We start from the raw sequence: 17869 nt of genomic DNA, 5'->3' as shown, positions 1-17869 counted from the left end.
CTGGAATTCCATCACCTCCACTAGCTTTGTTCGTAGTGATTCTTCCTAAGGTCCACTTGACTTTGCATTTCAGGATGTCTGGCTCTAGGTGAGTGATCACACCACTGTGGTTATCTGGATTATGAAGATCTTTTTTGTACAGTTGTTCTGTGTATTGTTGGCACCTCTTAATATCTTCTGCTTCTGTTAGGTCCATACCATTTCTGTCCTTTATTGTGACCATCTCTGCATGAAATGTTTCCTTGGTATCTCCAATTTTCTTGAAGAGATCTCTAGTCTTTCCTATTCTATTGTTTTCCTCTATCTTTTTTTTTCTTGCATTGTCCTATCTTTTTGCCTTTTCATACTGTTTATGGGGTTCTCAAAGCAAGAATACTGAAGTGGTCTGCCATACCCTTCTCCAGTGGACCTCATTTTGTCAGAACTCTCCAACAAGACCTGCCTGCCTTGGGTGGCCCTACGTGGTATGGCTCATAGTTTCATTGAGTTATACAAGGCTGTGTCCATGTGATGAGTTTCATTAGTTTTCTGCATCGGACCTTTTTAAGGAGGTCACTGTTATCTTCATTACCTCCATCATAGTTTGGCCTCAGCTCAAGCAACAGGGAGGGAACACAGCCTTGCCCATCAACAGAAAATTGGATTAAAAATTTACTGATCAAGACCCCACCCATCAGAAGAAGACCCAGTTTCCCCCTTAGTCAGTCTCTCCCATCAGGAAGCTTCCATAAGCTTCTGATCCTTATCCATTACAGGGCCAACAGAATGAAAACCTGAATTTACTCTGAGTGAAAAAAGGATTCTGATGGTTATCAGGACTCTGATGGGGCTGTCTCACCTGCTCAGTGCTTCTTCATGTTAGTAGAATATTAACCCTCTTTTAGAGCAGAAAATTTGAGAAGGGCATCAGAAGGGAGCTATCCCATGTTGAAGGTCAGGAACAGCGGCGGTGAGGAGATACCCCTCGTCCAAGGTAAGGGGCAGTGGCTGCACTTTGCTGGAGCAGCCGTGAAGAGATACCCCATGCCCAAGGTAAGAGAAACCCAAGTAAGATGGTAGGTGTTGCAAGAGGGCATCAGAGGGCAGACACACTGAAACCATACTCACAGAAAACTAGTCAGTCTAATACACTAGGATCACAGCCTTATCTAACTCAATGAAACTAAGCCACGCCCGTGGGGCAACCCAAGATGGGCGGGTCATGGTGGAGAGGTCTGAGAATGTGGTCCACTGGAGAAGGGAATGGCAAACCACTTCAGTATTCTTGCCTTGAGAACCCCATGAACAGTATGAAAAGGCAAAATGATAGGATACTGAAAGAGGAACTCCCCAGGTCAGTAGGTGCCCAATATGCTACTGGAGACCACTGGAGAAATAACTCCAGAAAGAAGGAAAGGATGGAGCCAAAGCAAAAACAATACCCAGCTGTGGATGTGACTGGTGATAGAAGCAAGGTCCGATGCTGTAAAGAGCAATATTACATAGGAACCTGGAATGTCAGGTCCATGAATCAAGGCAAATTGGAAGTGGTAAAACAAGAGATGGCAAGAGTGAATGTCGACATTCTAGGAATCAGCGAACTCAAATGGACTGGAATGGGTGAATTTAACTCAGATGACCATTATATCTACTACTGCGGGCAGGAATCCCTCAGAAGAAATGGAGTAGCCATCATGGTCAACAAGAGAGTCTGAAATGCAGTACTTGGATGCAATCTCAAAAACGACAGAATGATCTCTGTTTGTTTCCAAGGCAAACCATTCAATATCACAGTAATCCAAGTCTATGCCCCAACCAGTAACGCTGAAGAAGCTGAAGTTGAACGGTTCTATAAAGACCTACAAGACCTTTTAGAACTAACACCCAAAAAAGATGTCCTTTTCATTATAGGGGACTGGAATACAAAAGTAGGAAGTCAAGAAACACCTGGAGTAACAGGCAAATTTGGCCTTGGAATACAGAATGAAGCAGGGCAAAGACTAATAGAGTGTTGCCAAGAAAATGCACTGGTCATAACAAACACCCTCTTCCAACAACACAAGAGAAGACTCTACACATGGACATCACCAGATGGTCAACACTGAAATCAGATTGATTATATTCTTTGCAGCCAAAGATGGAGAAGCTCTATACAGTCAGCAAAAACAAGACCAGGAGCTGACTGTGGCTCAGACCATGAACTCCTTATTGCCAAATTCAGACTTAAATTGAAGAAAGTAGGGAAAACCACTAGACCATTCAGGTATGACCTAAATCAAATCCCTTATGATTATACAGTGGAAGTGAGAAATAGATTTAAGGGACTAGATCTGTTAGATAGAGTGCCTGATGAACTATGGAATGAGGTTCATGACATTGTACAGGAGACAGGGATCAAGACCATCCCCATGGAAAAGAAACGCAAAAAAGGAAAATGGCTGTCTGGGAAGGCCTTACAAATAGCTGTGAAAAGAAGAGAAGTGAAAAGCAAAGGAGAAAAGGAAAGATATAAGCATCTGAATGCAGAGTTCCAAAGAATAGCGAGAAGAGACAAGAAAGCCTTCTTCAGCGATCAATGCAAAGAAATAGAGGAAAACAACAGAATGGGAAAAACTAGAGATCTCTTCAAGAAAATTAGAGATACCAAGGGAATATTTCATGCAAAGATGGGCTCGATAAAGGACAGAAATGGTATGGACCTAACAGAAGCAGAAGATATTAAGAAGAGATGGCAAGAATACACAGAAGAAGTGTACAAAAAAGATCTTCATGACCCAGATAATCACGATGGTGTGATCACTGACCTAGAGCCAGACATCCTGGAATGTGAAGTCAAGTGGGCCTTAGAAAGCATCACTACGAACAAAGCTAGTGGAGGTGATGGAATTCCAGTTGAGCTCTTTCAAATCTTAAAAGATGATACTGTGAAAGTGCTGCACTCAATATGCCAGCAAATTTGGAAAACTCAGCAGTGGCCAAGGGACTGGAAAAGGTCAGTTTTCATTCCAATCCCAAAGAAAGGCAATGCCAAAGAATGCTCAAACTACTGCACAATTGCACTCATCTCACACGCTAGTAAAGTAATGCTCAAAATTCTCCAAGCCAGGCTTCAGCAATATGTGAACCGTGAACTTCCTGATGTTCAAGCTAGTTTTAGAAAAGGCAGAGGAACCAGAGATCATATTGCCAACATCCGCTGGATCACGGAAAAAGCAAGAGAGTTCCAGAAAAACATCTATTTCTGCTTTATTGACTATGCCAAGCCTTTGACTGTGTGGATCACAATAAACTGTGGAAAATTCTGAAAGAGATGGGAATACCAGACCACCTGATCTGCCTCTTGAGAAATTTGTATGCAGGTCAGGAAGCAACAGTTAGAACTGGACATGGAACAACAGACTGGTTCCAAATAGGAAAAGGAGTACGTCAAGGCTGTATACTGTCACCCTGCTTATTTAACTTCTATGCAGAGTACATCATGAGAAATGCTGGGCTGGAAGAAGCACAAGCTGGAATCAAGATTGCCGGGAGAAATATCAATAACCTCAGATATGCAGATGACAGCACCCTTATGGCAGAAAGTGAAGAGGAACTAAAAAGCCTCTTGATGAAAGTGAAAGTGGAGAGTGAAAAAGTTGGCTTAAAGCTCAACATTCAGAAAACGAAGATCATGGCATCCGGTCCCATCACTTCATGGGAAATAGATGGGGAAACAGTGGAAACAGTGCCAGACTTTATTTTTTCGGGCTCCAAAATCACTGCAGATGGTGACTGCAGCCATGAAATTAAAAGACGCTTACTCCTTGGAAGGAAAGTTATGACCAACCTAGATAGCATATTCAAAAGCAGAGACATTACTTTGCCAACAAAGGTTCGTCTAGTCAAGGCTCTGGTTTTTCCAGTGGTCATGTATGGATGTTAGAGTTGGACTGTGAAGAAGGCTGAGCACCGAAGAATTGATGCTTTTGAACTGTGGTGTTGGAGAAGACTCTTGAGAGTCCCTTGGACTGCAAAGAGATCCAACCAGTCCATTCTGAAGGAGATCAACCCTGGGATTTCTTTGGAAGGAATGATGCTAAAGCTGAAATTCCAGTATTTTGGCCACCTCATGTGAAGAGTTGACTCATTGAAAAAGACTCTGATGCTGGGAGGGATTGGGGGCAGGAGGAGAAGGGGATGACAGAGGATGAGATGGCTGGATGGCATCACTGACTCAATGGACGTGAGTCTGGGTAAACTCCAGGAGTTGGTGACGGACAGGGAGGCCCTGCGTGCTGCAGTTCATGGGGTTGCAATGAGTCGGACATGACTGAACGACTGAACTGAACTGATCAGAACGGAGTGTCTTTCCCTGGAGACTTTTGAAAGCTGAATCTCAAGGTGGGGACCTGTGAAGAAGTGAAAAGAACACCAGACTGGAAATTAGTCTCCATAAGTCTAGATGAAGCTTTTGTTTCTCATATGCATTGTGACCCGGGAGAATTACTTTCTCTGAGTCTTACCTTCCTATATATAAAATGCTCATAGTGGCACCTACTCAGCTTACTTCCTCGATTGGGGAAGATTAAATTAACCGGATATGCACTGTGAAATTGCTTTGCGATGCAAATCTAAGGGATGATTATGTGTCTAGTATAAGCCAGGCTGTTATATAAGAATTTAAATCTTGTGTGTCCTGGTATTTACTCTGCTGCGTGGTTTTGGGGTGTAGGGCATAATATGCTCACAAATGAAAGCATTTCTTTGCTCATCGCAAACCTGACTGAATGGCGTGTGCCGTATTTAACACATGATCAGTAAAGCTACGTAAAAATAAACAAGGCAGAACAACTCTCTCTCTCTGAGAAAAATCAGATTCTGGGAGTCACAGCCTTTTCCTTAACCCCTCTTGAATCATGGGGTATTCATTATAACAGGGACAGATACAACAGGAGGAGGGTAAAGCCAGTAAAGAATGCAATGACTGGTCTATTAAAGAGACATCGGCAACCATACTTTTGTAGAACAAGTTTTTCACATTTTCTGTAGATGGCCAATGTAAACAACAGTAAGAATAAACAAGCAGTATATTCATGTCCTAACTGGGAAAGCAGGAAATGCAGAAAATACAGTGGTTGATGTTTGTTTTGTCATTGTTGCTGTTTCCCCTTAAAACTAAGAGGGTGGCCATAATTGGTAAAACAGATGAGTGTATACTTTAGAGCCCGAAGAATTTGGGGTTGAACCCTGTACTCAATCGTCTAGTTGTGTGACTTTAAATAAGCACTTTAATCTTCCTACATACTGGTTTTTAAATCTGTTGGTAGAATTATTTTTCAAACTCATACATCTGCAGTGAGAATATAAGAGGAAAATCTATGAAAATGCTTAAAATCACGGCTGGCACAAAGTAGGTGCTCAGCAAATGAAAACTGCCATTCAGTAATTTTAGCTACCTATGATCATTATTTTCAGAATATATTTTATAATACAGAAGTCAATTACATTTTTAAAATATGGAACAATTACTTAAATACAGTAAGAATTAAAAACTAGAAAATATAGGCTAAAAAATACATCACTTACAAACACATACACATACACACACATTTTATTCGCCTAGCAATAAATTGAACAAAATATCTGCAATACCCCCATGAGAAAAATTACAAAATTTTATCAAGAGACAAAAGAAATATCTGAATCAATGGAAAGATTATATCATCCTTTTGAGTCAGATGCCGCAATAATTCAAAGATGTATTTTCTCATGAAATAAGTCTATCAATTCAAGACAATTCTAATTAAAATCCCGACATATTTCATGGAAGTTGAAAATTTCTGATTTTAAAAGTTTTGTGGGGGCTTCCCTGGAGGCCTAGTGATAAAGAATCTGCCTCCCGATGCGGGAGACACATCCCTGTGCAGGAAGATCCCACTTGCCACTGAGCAACTAAGCTCATGTGCCAACATTTTCCGATACCACATACAACTTCTGAGACTGTGCTCTAGAGCCTGGGAACCACAGCTATTGAGACCACGTGCCAGAGTTCCTGAAGCACACACGCCTTGGGGCCTGTGCCCCACGAGTGAAACTACTGCAATGAGAAGCCAGCACACTGCCGAGAAGCGTAGCCCCCACTCACTCACTGCAACTGCGGAAAAGCTTGCACAACAATGAAGATCCAGCACAGCCAAAAACATGTAAGTAAATAAAATTACCAAAAAGTTATGCGGAAGAAGAAAGGGATCAAGATTAGCCAAGATGTTTAAAAGCATAAGGAAGAGAGACTTCATTACCAGGTATCAGGACTTACAAGAAGCTGTATTAAGATACTATATTTCTAGTGTAGACAAACTGTCCAATGGAATAGAATAGACCCTTGAATAGACTGGATTTTATATCTGAGATAGCTGGCATGGAAGGGGAAAAACGGCTATTTAATAAATTAATCTGGGGTACACCCATATGGGAGAAAAAATGTGAAATTAGTTCTTAAAATAACTCCAAATAACTCAAAGGCTTAAGTGACAAAAGCAAACTTTTTTTTTTAGAATAAAATATAGGTGAGTATCTATATGACAAAGCTACAGTAATCAAAATAGTATGGTACTGGCACAAAAACAAACATAAAGATCAGTGGAATAGACTAGAAATCCCAGAAATAAATTCATGCACTTATGGTCAGTTGAAAGTGAAAGTGAAGTCGCTCAGTCCTATCCAACTCCTTGCAATACCATAGACTATAGCCTACCAGGCTCCTACAACAAAAAAAGCAAAAATATACAATGGAGAAAAGACAGTCTCCTCAATAAGCAGTGTTGGGCAAACTAGACAGCTACACATAAAAGAGTGAAATCAGAACATTTTCTAACACCATATACAAAAATAAATTAAAAATGGATTAAAGACCTAAATGTAAAACCATATACCATAAAACTCCTAGAGGAAAACATAGGTAAAACACTGTTTGAAATAAATCACAATGATATTTTTTTAGCTTTATCTCCTAAAGTAAAGGAAATAAAAACAATAATAAACAAATGGGACCTAATTAAATTTAAAAGCTTTTGCACAGCAAAGGAAACCATTGACAAAATGAAAAGACAACCTACTGATTGGAAAAACATATTTGCAAATGATATGACTGATAAGGGATTAATATCCAACATATATAAAAAGCTCATATAACTCAACATAAAAAAAAACTATTATTGAAAAATGAATGAAAGAAACAAATAGACATGTTTCTAAAGAGAAAATGCAGATGTTCAACAGGCACATAAAAAGATGCTCAACATCACCAGTCATTAATAAAATACAAATCAAAAGTATAATATGATGTCACTTCATACCTGTCAGAATGGCTATCATCAAAAAAAAAAAAACACAAATAACAAATGTTGGCAAGGATATGGAGAAAAGGGAGCTCTTGAACACTATTGGTGGAAAGGTAAATTGGAGCAACCACTGTGGAAACATTATGGAGGTTTTCAAAAAACTAAAAATAGAGCTACCATATGATCCAGCAACTCTATCCCTGGGTATATATCTGAAAAGACGAAAACAGTAATTTGAAAAAATATGTGCACCCAAATGTTCATAGCAGCTTTATTTACAATAGCCAAGGTATAGAAGCAACCCAAGTATACATCAGTAGGATAAAGAAGATGTGGTGTGCGTGTGTGTGTGTGCGCATGTGCACGCGTGTGCGTGCAATGGAATACTATGCAGCCATTAAAAAGAAAGTTTGCCATTTGCAGCAACATGGATGGACTTGGAAGGCATTATGCTAAGTGAAATAAGTCAGACAGAGAGACACATACTGTGTGATATCACTTACATATGGAATCTAAAAAACACAACTAGTGAATATAACCCAAGAGAAGCAGAGAACCACAGAACAAACTAGTGGTTGCTGGTGGGGAGGGGCAGAGGGGCGATATAAGACTCGGGGAGTGGGAGCTACAAACTATTGGGTATAGGGTAGACTCAAGGATGTATTGTACAACAAAGGGAGTATAGCCAATATCTTTGAATAACCATAAATGAAAAATAACCTTTAAAAATGTATAAATATATTTTAAATTTAAAAAAATAAGGGGATGTTGGCTGGCAAAGGAAATTTTTGCTCACATGGCCTTAGAACACAGAGACAGTTATTATCAGTATATTGTTCATAATTCTTGGTTTTTATTTAATCTTTGTAAATTAAAAATTCTTTCATATAAATATTGTCAGGTCTGTGTGAGTATACATGTAATGTGGACGTGGTAACTTAGCATTTGAAGTATTATAATCAGGCATTCACAAGGTAGGAACAAATACAGGTGAATATCTTTCTAATCTTGAGATAGGGAGAAATTTTTAACCAAAATGTTAACCATACAATTTTAAAATAATATCATTTTATATTAAAATTAAGCACTTCTGTTCATCAACAGACACCTTAAAGAACATGAAAGGCAATCTAGAAATGGATTGGGAAGAGAAGTTTTCAATATATGTAATGAAATATTAATTAATATTAGGAGTATGTAAGGAATTTCTACAATTCAGTTGAAAAAGAATAAACATTCTCTCCCTCCCCACACCCCTGCAAAAAAATGGCAAAGACATAAATAGGCAGTTCACAGAAGAGGAAATAAACATAAAAAGATCTTCAGCCTAAGGGATTTGCTAATAAAGTTCACAAAGGGATATGTTTTATACACATTTAATTGGCAAAAATTAAGAATCCCAACTGTACTAAGTATTGGAGGATATGAATCCACAAGATCTTCTGTAGTTTGCTGGTAGGACTGTAAATGTATGCAAACTCTTTACAGAGTAATTCAACATTACCTTAAATGTTAGTTACACATCTACTCTATGATCCAATCATTTCATTTCTGGATAAATATCCAAGGCAAATTATTGAACATATACAGGGATGTTAATAGCAATGTTCTTCATAATGGTAAAATCTAGAAACAATGGGTACATGCAGTCATGAATATATGACAATGTATTTATCTACACTCATCACTGGACATTATACTCATATAATTGAATAGTTAAAACAATAAATTTCAGTTATATGCAACAGTGTGAATGTTATTTTTGACTGAGGCCTCTGAGAAGATGCCAAGGTCAGTTCCAACATGGAAAGAATTTCTTAGGGGAAATGCTTTTGAGAGAAAATGGAAAGGAAGACTGGAAAGGCTGGGAGAGCCCTCAGACCACAGTGCAAATCCCATCAAGTGAAAAAGGAAGAAGAAAGGAAGATTGGATTGACATCACCTAATTGCTGTTAGGTCTCAGGGAGATTTGTCCAGGTCACCTAGGAGTCCTCCAGCGAAGTCAAAGAAGCCCTGTGTCTCTCAGGAATGGGGCTGCCATGGTGTCCCTCCCACAAGCAGTCACTGAGAAATGTCCCAGGGAGCAGCAGAAAGCATGGTCTTGGTGGATCTCTGTGATGGATGACAAGAGCTGGGCTCTTGGTCAAAGGTACTCACATTCTAACGTCTACCATAGATGCCTCAGCAATATAATACTGAATGGGGGAAAATAATAAGATTGCATTCAGGATAATATCCTTTCTATAAAAATTAGTTAAAACAAAAATGAAAACATAAAACATCTTTTAGGAGCATGTAGATAGCTCAGCTGGTAAAGAATTGGCCTGCAATGCAGGAGACTCTGGTTCAATTCCTGGGTGGGTAAGTTCCCCTGGAGAATGGGTCAGATACCCACCCCAGTATTCTTGTGCTTCCTTGGTGGCTCAGACAGTAAAGAATCTGCCCACAGTGTGGGAGACCTGGGTTCAATCCCTGGGTTGGGAAGACCCCCTGGAGGAGGGCATGGCAACACACTCCAGTATTCTAGCCTGGAGAATTCCCATGGACAGAGGAGCCTGGTGGGCTACAGTCCATGGGGTCGCAAAGAGTTGGACACAACTGAGTGACTAAGCACACACACACAACACACATAATAAAACTACATGTTATTGTAAAAAACAACAACAAGGGAATGATATACACAGGAAACAGGATAGTAGGTGTAAGTGGCAAAATAACCGGATACAAGAGGAGTAGAAAGTGGATGGAAGCTATTGCCGATGTTTTAGCTTTTAATGTTTGTATGGAACTTCTGTTTTAATTATGTTATTCAAGGAAAATGGGTCAAGAAATATACCCCAGCATACATTTATATAAACAAGGAAAGCTATGCACGGACCAAAAGTGAGAACGGTTCAAGAAAAAAGAATTATGATTAATCTGATTCTGTGCCTGCAAGGCCAAAAATGTCCATTTTCTCTCTTATTCTGTACTGTAGTACAATAGTGATCAATCTACTGACAGACGAAGAAAATGTCTGTGTATCACAGATTAAATCATAGGTATCTTAGGGTCTGCCCCAGTGTCTTCGTGCCTTGGTTTCCACATCTGTAGAATGGGGGCAATGTGTTTTCTCTAGTGTGCTTATAAAAATTAAATAAGCTTATGTTCACACAAAACTATTCACAATCTTCAAAAACTGGAAGCAACCAAATTAGCTTCAGTGGTTGAATGGATAAACAGTGATCTATCCACACAATGGAATACTGCTCAGCAATAAAAATGAATAACATAGATGAATTCAAACGGACTATGCTAAGAGAAAGGTCTCAGTATCAAAAGGGAACATACTATATGATTCCATTTTTATGACATTCTGGAAAAGGCAACTGTGTTGGAACAGAGTACAGATCAGAGGTTTCTAGGGGTTATGAGAGGGCAGAAGGTCTTACTAAAAAGAGGTAACAGGAAGAATTCTTTAGGATATTTAAATTGTTCTATTTCCTAGGTGTAATGCTGGTTATAAGAACTTGCTGCTGCTGCTGCTAAGTTGCTTCAGTTGTGTCCGACTCTGTGCGACCCCATAGACGGCAGCCTACCAGGCCCCACCGTCCTTGGAATTCTCCAGGCAAGAACACTGGAATGGGTTGCCATTTCCTTCTCCAGTGCATGAAAGTGAAAAGTGAAAGTGAAGTCGCTCAGTCGTGTCCGACTCCTAGTGACCCCATGGACTGCAGCCTACCAGGCTCCTCTGTCCATGGGATTTTCCAGGCAGGAGTACTGGAGTGGGGTGCCATTGCCTTCTCCATATAAGAACTTACACATGTATAAAAATACATTGACGTGTACACAAATGTGAATTTTACTCTATAAAACTTTTAAAATTAAAGACAATTTATGGAATTTCTACTGTGTACTATAATCTCTAACAGTAGAAGAATAATTCAACCTTTTGAAAGGGAAGTTTAACTGCATAACATGAACATGTAACTTCTGAAATTGCCATGAGTCTAGTTTTCATTCCAAAATCACCTTGCATTCTAATCAATTTCACCTGTTCTGGGACTTTCTATATCTGCTGGCCTGTAGTGGGCAAGGGGAAAGAAGGCTACAACTTGTGATATTAATAGGAGTAAGAAGAGGTCTTTGATTAGAACATTTAAAATTTTCTCTTGTCAATCATGGTTGGCGTCCACAAGTAATTTGAAACCACTGAGCAGATGTTGTGACTGGGAACAGCCAGGGTCCAAGTACCATCTTGACCAGAGCAATGGCAGCAGAGTTTCAATTAATCCTGTGGTTGCTTAACCCTCCCGGTGTGTAGTCCCAGCTGGCCTTTTATTAGAGGGTGGAATGGTGGGAATAAACATTTACATTCAAATATGTTAAGCAAAAACAATAAACGTTCTTCATGTCTAAAATGACCAGTGGGGGAAAATGGGTGGTATTGACTAGCTGTAAGAGAATAAGACAAATGGATGTAAAAGAACTGAGTAATAACCTCATTACCAAATACCCTAGTACATGTATCTGTCTCTCAAATGTGTTCAAAATTCCAGGTTAGAGTTCCTGGAAGCAACAGGGTTTATGCCATGAAAATTCAAGTGGGTATAGGTTGTAAGCAGAAAAAGTTCTGGTTTCACATAGAGTGATACTGACTCATTCACCAAGAAAAATAAGCTTGAAAAGTACAGGTGTGCTCCTCAAACAACATTCAAATAGCCCCCTCTCACAATTAGAGGAAACAAAATCCCACACCACCAGACCAAAGAGATGAACACTGCCGCGATTATTTTAATTTCAAAAAAGGGTCCATCTGAAATATTTACTCTGGTAGTTCCTTCAAGTATGGACCACCTCTGGGGCATTCAGATTTCTTTCATAAATCATTAACTGCCGAGCTGAGGTCACACAGTGAGGAAGAGTTCAGAGTCCTTGTCAATGGCAGATCGATGCGAGCAAAGGTGCATCACGTCTGAAATGATGCTGTGAGTCAATGGGAGGATGTGATTATGATTTACACCCAGTGCTTTAGGAAATACGTCTATGGGATGGAGGGAGTGGTCTCTGTAATGTAGAGGTGGGAAACTGCTCTTCCCAAAGCGGGCTGCAGAGCGCCACGCGAGAAACAGGCCTGTCCACTCACCTCTGCCATTTGTCGTTTCAAAGGGTCCGTGACTGCCGGTGACAGGTATTGGTGAAGCTCAATCCATTCTGCCTCTGAGCCTCACTTGCTCATTATGGAAGGCTGCAATTTCATTTCAGATCGGCAGTGTAAAACCTGTTGTCATATTTTATGTGATGATGTTAACTCTGCTATGAAATTATACCAGGAGAATACCCCTGAGCCGGCTCAGTACATATAAATAGCCATTCATCAGATGCAACCCATAATCTTCCTGCTGCCGTGACCCATTCTGTAATTTTCCCTCAGATGACAAGCTACAAATGAAGAGTGTACTTAGATTTCGGTTATGAGGTTTAAAATACGGATGTGGATATAAAAAGCTAAGCCTTTCAAAAAGGAACCAGGGAATTTTCCCATTAAATTCTAAGGGCCTTCGCCCATCTGCTCTATAATCGTGCAAGACCCTTATGATCCCTTCACTGACCTCAGACCCAATTTCTTACCTACTAATTCTCTGTTTCACCTTTATCATCTCCTTCCTTAGCCCATCACCCACTTATGTGCCATTCCCCCTCCCACCCACCAGCACACATACTTACAGAGTATCTCTGAGAAGAGAACCTCACTCTGTGGATATACTGATGGCAACTTCAACCACCAAGTTGTTTTTTTACCCACAAAACCAACATTTCAGGAAGTATTACTGGGTGACAAACACTGCACTAAACACCTTATACCTATGTTATCATTTTTATAAATGAAGAAACAGAGGTTCAGAACAAACTATATCTGAGACCACTCAGAAGTAACATTTGAAGCCAGAACCCATGACCAATAGACTCTATTTGTCTCTTGGGGCTACAGTACCAAATTACCACCACCCTGGTCGCTTAAACAATAAAAATGTGTTCTCTCACAGTTCTGGAGACCAAAAGTTTGAGGTCAAGGTGTCAGCAGGCTGCCCTCTTTCCCGAGTCTCTAGCGGGGAGTCCATTCCTTGCTTTTCAGCTTCTGGGGGCCGTCAGCATTCCTCAGCTAGTGGCCACATTTCTCCCTGCTTCATGTTCATGTCACCTTCCCTGTGTGTCTCTCAAAACTCCCTCTACCTTGCTCTTAAAAGGATACCAGTGATTGCATTTAAGCCCTATCTGAATACACCAGGATAAGCTCCTTGGGGCTTCCCCAGTGGCTCAGCTGGTAAAGAATCTGTCTGCCAATGCAGGAGACAAAGGTTCAACACCATTTTGTAAAGAATGAAATGGCAACCCACACAAGCATTTCTTTTCTTTTTTTTCACTCCAGTATTCTTGTCTGGAAAATCCCATGGACAGAGGAGCCTGACGGACTACAGAGTCCCTGAGGTCACAAAGTGTTAGAGACAACTGAATATGCACACACACAAAGCTCCTTAACTTAATCAAGGTACCTAATCATGTCTCTTGCCATTTAAAGTAGCATTCACAGGTTCTAGGAATTGGATATGGGTGTCTTTTACCCAGGCTGGGCTATTTTTCAGCCTAGCACAGACTCCAAAGCCATCAGAGTCTCAATAGACTCTCATTGAGAGTACTCCTCATCACTAATTATGCAAAGGAAATCCTTGAGGTGGGGGGGAACTGGGGAGGGGCTGCCCAGCCCATGAAATGCAAGTCGCTCTTTAGACAGCCTCTACTTATGTGAATTTCCAAGGATTTGATATTGACAATTCCTTTAGATTCAAACATGAAACACCATGGGGGAGGGGGGGGAAACAGGATATCTTAGAAGAATCATGAGGCATTACCAGCCACAATCACCTTAACAGAGATCATTTCATCAGATTAACCCTAGTCACTCACAGCCCTGCAGACATGGGGCACAAACCAGGTGAGATGATAGCTAAGATGGGATATTAATGCTTTCTTCAGGTACAACACTGTGTTGACATGAGCAATTGGCTTTGAAATGCCCCCATCTTTTGTGGGTTTTTTTTGAGCCTTCATCTGTAGGACACTAGAACATCTGGATGAAAAAAATGCAGTATTTAACTAATTATGTGTTAGACTTATCTACATAACTTTTTTTTGGCTGTGCCAGGTCTTTGTTGCTGCCTGTGAGCTTTCACTGTGGTGAGTGGCAGCTACTCTCTAGTTGCGGTGCACAGGCTTTCCATTGCAGTGGCTTTTCTTGTTGCAAGGCACAGGCTCTAGGCATTCAGGCTTCAGTAGTTGCAGCTGGCGGGTTCTAGAACGTGGGCTCAATTGTTGTGGCCCACAGGCTTAGCTGCCCATGGCATATGGGATCTTCCTGGATGAGGGATCGAACCTGTGTCTCCTGTGTTGGCAGGTGGATTCTCAACCACTGGACCACCAGAGGAGTCCTATCTACATAACTTTTATACTTGATTATTCACAGAAGTTAGCTCTTATAGGTTTAAATTGTTTGTCAAACTGGCATTTTTTTACTCACTTGTTTTTCCCATGTCCCTATAGCTGGAAATTCTCCACAATATTGTTTTTAACCTCTGAAAAAGACTTTGTAAACCTTTTAAAACATGCTTAAGTTTCAAAGAATTTTATGACGGTATTAAAGAACACTTTTGAAAAGATTTTTAAAACAATTAACCCATAATTCCACCAACATAGCAAATGAGAGTTTTCATGGGAGAGGAAGGTGTACAAAACTTACCATGTAGCACTGCACTGCTCCAACAAGAGCTTGAAACTGGACCCAAAATAGAAACAGGAAAATATTAGCTTCTCAGTTGTGAGATGCAGACCTATTTTAAGAATCAATTAAAGCACTTGGCACCCTGGCAACAGTCTTATGAGAAAACAGGTCCTTGTCACGCCCTAGCATTTTCAGGCGAAAATGCTAACAGATTGGATAAAATAAATTGTCAGCTCAGTTCAGTTCAGTCGCTCAGTCATGTCTGACTCTTTGTGACCCCATGAACCTCAGCACGCCAGGCCTGCCTGTCCATCACCAACTCACAGAGTTTACCCAAACTCATGTCCATTGAGTCAGTGATGCCATCCAACCATCTCGTTCTCTGTTGTCACCTTCTCCTCCTGCCTTCAATCTTTCTCATACTGGGGTCTTTTCCAGTGAGTCAGCTCTTTGAATCAGGTGGCCAAAGTATTGGAGTTTCAGCTTCAGTATCAGTCCTTCCAATGAACGCTCAGGACTGATCTCCTTTAGGATGTACTGGTTGGATCTCCTTGCAGTCCAAGGGACTCTCAAGAGTCTTCTCCAACGCTACAATTCAAAAATATAAATTCTTCGGCGCTCAGTCTTCTTTATGATCCACCCCTCACATCCATACATGACCACTGGAAAAACCATAACTTTGACTAGACAGACCTTTGTCGGCAAAGTAATGTCTCTGCTTTTTAACATGCTGTCTAGGTTTGTCATAGCTTTTCTTCCAAGGGGCAAAAGTCTTTTAACTTCATGGCTGCAGTCACCACCTGCTATGATTTTGGAGCCCAGGAAAACAAAGTCTGTTGCTGTTTCCACTGTTTTCCCATCTGTTTGCCATGAAGTGATGGGACCAGATGTTATGATCTTAGTTTTCTGAATGTTGAGTTTTAAGCCAGCATTTTCACTCTCCTCTTTCACTTTCATCAAGAGGCTCTTCAGTTCTTTGCTTTCTGCCATAAGGGTGGTGTCATCTGCATATCTGAGGTTATTGATATTTCTCCCAGCAATCTTGATTCCAGCTTGTGCTTCATCCAGCCCAGCATTTCACATGATGTACTCTACATAGAAGTTAAATAAGCAGGGTGATAACATACAGCCTTTTTGTACTCCTTTCCCAATTTGGAATCAGTCTGTTATTCCATGTCCAGTTCTAACTGTTGCTTCATGGAAACAGCTGAATACAATTATGAGTTAACTGCAGGGGAAAATTATTAGGTTGCTGAAACTGGCTTTGCTGACTCTGCTGCTGCACCCTTTCTGCACCCTGAAATACAGCCCCCAGCCACTTGCGCTGCTCCTGTGGCACACCTGCCGGCACAAAGCAGGGAGGCTGATGGCCCCTTATTCGATTGAGGTTATGAAGGTTTCCACCTGGAACGCCCCCTAGGTGTCTCTTGGGAGTCTAGAGGGGAAGCTGAGGGATGACTACAATAGCAGCACTGGGTCCTGAGGCAGCTGAAGGAAGTGATTTTCCAAGAATGGGGGAGAAGGGTGACAGCCTCCGTAGAACACCTCAACCCTCAAGTCACATTGCAAGGGTGGCTTCTTCCTTCGCTTATGCCAAGGTAGACCTTCTCGCTGGATTCTGTGTGTGCACGTGTGTGGGTACTCTTGGAAAAGACAGACTGAAAAGTGGGATGCTTCCAAGGAAGACCACAGATAATTGCGTTTCAGGAAATCACTATCCAATGAATCTGGTAGTAAATACAGTGAAAAGAAGTTTATTTTCATGTGTCTCTTTTGGTTTCATGAAGCTGAATAAGGCAGCAGAGAATTTAATGGAAAGTGGCCTGGACTGGAGAGAGCAGGGATTTAGTTGTATGTCCAACAGCAAGCCTCTGTAACCTCAGGCAAGGCAGTGAGCCCCTCTCTGCTCTGCTGTTCTCGTCTGTAGAACAGGTGCTGCAGCTGATCAGCTAAAAGGCCGTTTCTGGCTCTGGAAATCTGATTGAACTGTTTTATAAATTTGGGTGCTCTTGGAACTTGCCTGGCTCTCCAGTGGTTAAGACTTTGCCTTCCAATCTAGGGCACATGGGTTCAATCCCTGGTGGGTAACTAAATCCAGCATGCCTCATGACCAGGAGAAAAAAAAAAAAAAAAAACAGAACATAAACAACAGAAATGATATTGTAATAAATTTAACAGAGACTTTAAAAATGGCCCACCTCAAAAAAATCTTAAAAAAATAAAATTGTGTGCTTTTAAAACCAGAGCCTGCTTTATAACTATAGGAAGTAGAAGAAACTTGAATTTCATTACCAAACGTCACTTCAGCACCAAATTCATGTTAGGCTTAATGATGACTAACACCCAAGGGTTAACACATGAAAGGTTTGGCTTATGTTTTCCTTCCATTTCTGTTCTCAACCTGTGTATTTTTTAGAGAGTCAGAGACATAATATGGAAGACATAATTTGGGGTGAAGACATAATTTGCTCACCCCAGCCACCCAGGGCAGGAACATTCTGACACATGGGCCTCTTGCATGCCTACAAGGCTCACTCTCTCCCCTAGCCATCTACTCATTCTTATAAGACTCTTACTTAAAAATATTTTCCTTAAAATTAAATGAATCCTGTTTCCCATTGTCTTCTACCTTCTCTTACAAATAAACTCCTCCTTTCTTTTTGATACTTGAAACTTTTTACTACAAATATCTGCAAAAAAAAAAAAAACCCAAAAAAACCCACTCAGTTATTCTGGTGTAAGTGTATCTCTAGCACAGAAACTGTTTCCTGTCTCCTAGATGAGTTGCCTCTGCGGCAGACAACCCCTGTCTATT

At 40.7% G+C, this 17869-nt stretch overlaps 1 long non-coding RNA gene across 6 annotated transcripts; it reads right to left on the bottom strand.

The window, feature by feature from the left end:
• Nucleotides 1–7495: 7495 nt before the first annotated feature.
• Nucleotides 7496–13555, bottom strand: LOC147376135 (uncharacterized). Of its 6 annotated transcripts, none has more exons than XR_015161655.1 (3): nt 13323–13554; nt 12424–12558; nt 7496–9410 (listed from the first exon to the last, which is right to left on the bottom strand). It is a non-coding gene; the product is annotated as an uncharacterized LOC147376135 (long non-coding RNA). The 6 variants fall into 6 exon arrangements; XR_015161652.1 differs by having other exon boundaries at nt 7496–9493; nt 13323–13552; XR_015161656.1 differs by lacking the exon at nt 7496–9410 and adding an exon at nt 11405–11732 and having other exon boundaries at nt 13323–13555.
• Between the last annotated feature and the right edge of the window lie 4314 nt (nt 13556–17869).

This window comes from Bos grunniens, chromosome 3 (genome assembly GCF_055505025.1).
Source record: "Bos grunniens cultivar Pamir isolate PY7600 chromosome 3, Bosgru_T2T1.0, whole genome shotgun sequence".
In the NCBI taxonomy this organism is placed as follows: domain Eukaryota; kingdom Metazoa; phylum Chordata; class Mammalia; order Artiodactyla; family Bovidae; genus Bos; species Bos grunniens.
This window is presented reverse-complemented; position numbering and strand designations above follow the sequence as displayed.